Source organism: Protopterus annectens, chromosome 2.part1 (assembly GCF_019279795.1).
Source record: "Protopterus annectens isolate FY-2018-M chromosome 2.part1, PAN1.0, whole genome shotgun sequence".
In the NCBI taxonomy this organism is placed as follows: domain Eukaryota; kingdom Metazoa; phylum Chordata; order Ceratodontiformes; family Protopteridae; genus Protopterus; species Protopterus annectens.
In genome coordinates this window covers 1,135,332,317-1,135,335,395 of record NC_056729.1, presented here as the reverse complement: position 1 = coordinate 1,135,335,395, position 3,079 = coordinate 1,135,332,317, and the positions used below count along the sequence as shown (strand labels likewise).

General features: G+C 39.7%; 1 pseudogene; it reads right to left on the bottom strand.

Moving 5' to 3' along the window:
• Positions 1-1,607: 1,607 nt before the first annotated feature.
• Positions 1,608-2,459, bottom strand: LOC122794765 (annotated as a pseudogene).
• Positions 2,460-3,079: the final 620 nt, after the last annotated feature.

The following is a 3,079-nucleotide window of genomic DNA, read 5'->3' as shown; positions in this document are numbered from 1 at the left end:
ACCAGCTTTATCTGTAAGGCCATGGAATAAATCATCATGGACTTTAAAAATAAAGATATAGGTGATCTCCAAATCCTTGATCCAACAAAGTTTGGTTTTGTCAAAGACAGGTCATACCTGTTAAACCTTGTGGACTTCTTCAAAAATGTCACCAGAGCCATAGACAAAGGCAAATGTGTGCATACAGCCTACTTTGACTTAGCCAAGGTCTTCAACACAATCCCAAATTCAGACATCATTTATAAACTCTCCCAGTTGATTATCAGCCCTTATGCCATCAAGTTGGTTGCTAACTGGTTCACTGACAGATTGCACTCAGTCAAAGTCGGGGCCTTTACCTTAGCCAGCAGACCTGTCACCACAGGGGTTAGTGTTAGGCCCCCTAGTGTTTGGAATATACTTCTCAGAAGTTCAGGCCAAAATAGAGGGGCTGTAGCTGACTATGTTTGCTGGTGACTACAGAGTAGGTGCAATCACTGAATCCCCAAACAATGTCAGTATACTTCAAGAGGGACTTACACAAACCAGTGACTGGTTCCAAAGCCATGGACTCAGACTCAATGCTAAAAATACATTTTCATCCCCTTTAGTAAAAACAGTATTCCCTGCAGACTATCATATAAATAATAACACCCTAAGTAATAACTTAGTAGTGAGAGACTCAGGAACGCAAGATAACTGTAGCCTAAACTTTGACCACCATGTGTCTATTATGGTAAGGAAGGAATCTATGTTATACACCTCATTAGCAAAGGCATTGCCTCAAGAGCAAAATAGGTCATAACACCCCTGTACTTGACCCTCATCAAGTCAATAATTGAGTACAATGCTTCCTTTGGTATTTACCTTACAAGGTACCTGCAGCAACTTGAGAGACCTCAGAGATTTCTCACTAAGAAAGTTTAGGGTCAACAGCACATTTCATACATTGACAGACTGAAGTCACTGTCACTGTACTAAGTAGCATAGAGAGTACTTTGAGGAGACTTGTACCTGTCCTACAGAGCAATCTTGGATCCAAACATAATGGAAATGCTGCACATCCGCAAGTCAAATGGGACAAGGGTCACCTACTCTAGGGGCCTAAACCTGGCATGCAACATCAATAGGAACTGCTTGAGAAACAGATATGTCTCTCTGAGATTGCCACTCCTCTGGAATAGGTTACCAATTCACATCAAACAAAGCCCTCTATGACCCTTTTTAAGCATAGCCTGGATGACTGGATGGGAAACTGTAAACTCCTAATGGGGATTTCACCTATGACCCTCCTAGTTATGGACAGTTGTTGCTAACTAAGATCTCAAGTTTAGGCAAGATCCTGTGTATTGAGTTTCTCTAGTATTATATTGGGTACACATGGCTAGGTTCATAAGTTTATAGGTTGATACTAGGCTTATGACCCTAGGGTCTGTACAAGCCTAGCTATAACAATTCCCTGGCTATTTCTTCCCACAGACACTGCTAAGAGTTTCCAAATATATGCTTTAAATAAGTAGACAGCAAAAACAAAACAAAAGATGAGGCTGACAGTGCCTTTGCAAATGAAGCTTGGTGTTTCAACGATAACTTTCTTTGAGACAATTTCTATTCTACATGTGACCTGTTCATTGTTTGTTGGCTGGTCCATCAACATAATCCTCCAACAATCCAGCCAAGTAATCATTATGAGTCTTCAGATCCAGGATTTTTTCTCTTTTGGATAGGAGCCATTCTCTTTGGTCCTGACTCTTGCATAGAAGAAATGCCCTGCTTTTTAAGATACTCTTCAATTTTTTCTTCATCTATGGAATCCACAGGAATACTTTGCCATAGTTTTTGAAACTCTTCATCCACTGTCAAGGGGCAGCTCATGTTATTGTAAAAAAGGATTTTCTATTTTTCTTGATGAGAAACAAATATGATCTGGTCTTCTAGAGCCTTTATAGACTTCTGTGCATTAGGCAGTCCTTCTTCAATATCATCTAAAAGTATTCCTCTCAGTCCTTGCTGATCATGCTTATCTAAAAGTCTTAGTAGTGCTTTTTTGTCCTTCAAATTGTATTTTGGCTTAAATGCATACTTTCCATCAACTTCCTCAATTGTAGGATTGTTGATCAATGCCTCACTCATTAGCCACTGTTTCTGTTTCTATTCAATATCTAGATATGTTTCATCCAAAATTTCCTCCAGGCTGTATTTGATGAGTATCTCCACACTGATGACGTGTCTTCAAGTAATTAACAATTTTTGCATGGACTCCAAACTTGTACCCAGAGCTTCCTGAAAGTGCTTTAGCATTAAAAGATCCATTGCTGGAATCTGCATTTTGTTTTGACCCTGATGCAGAGCTATCCTGATCTAGCTGTGGTTTCTTCTTTTTAGTCTCTGAAGGCTGGGATGGATGCTTTTCTACCGCAGGAGTAGAAAGGGCTCGTTTCTTAAACAGATCTCTTTCTCTCAAGTAAAGCTGGATCCATTCTGCAATGGTAAGTAGTGGTTAACTCCTGAGAGAGGTTTATAAAGACCTTTGGGTCATTAGCCCAGTAACCACATATGAACCTATAAATCCTGGAGGATCAATGCTTGTTGTAGATCACTATATTTCATTGTTTTTTATCTTGTATTTTGCCTGGCAAATCATATCTGCAAGGCACTGGTTAAAATGGGCCATCTCTCAGTTCTACCCACTCACTGTACTGATATCCTACAGCAAAATTGCCTCACCTGGTTGCATACCTATTGGCCTCTGCCCTTTATTCAATAGATATAGACCACATTGCCTGAGAACTTGCAAAATAATCTCATTTTCAGCAAAGGTGAAAATTTCCAGCTTCTGTTGGTCTGGTTGTCTTCTAGATTAGATGATTCCTGTAAAGATAAAGAATATAACAGAATGTGTTTATTTTGATTGTGAAGGGCATGTATACAGGTAGTGTGAATGTATCATATTCACATAGGCACATGTTTAAAGCATGTAAATCTGAGTAGCTCTTGTATGTTACAATATGGCAGTTTATGACTGATGCATATCTGGATGTGAAGCTGGTAGAAGGGAAGGGCCGTGTATAAGGTCAGGTGGCACGATGCCAGGGTAATC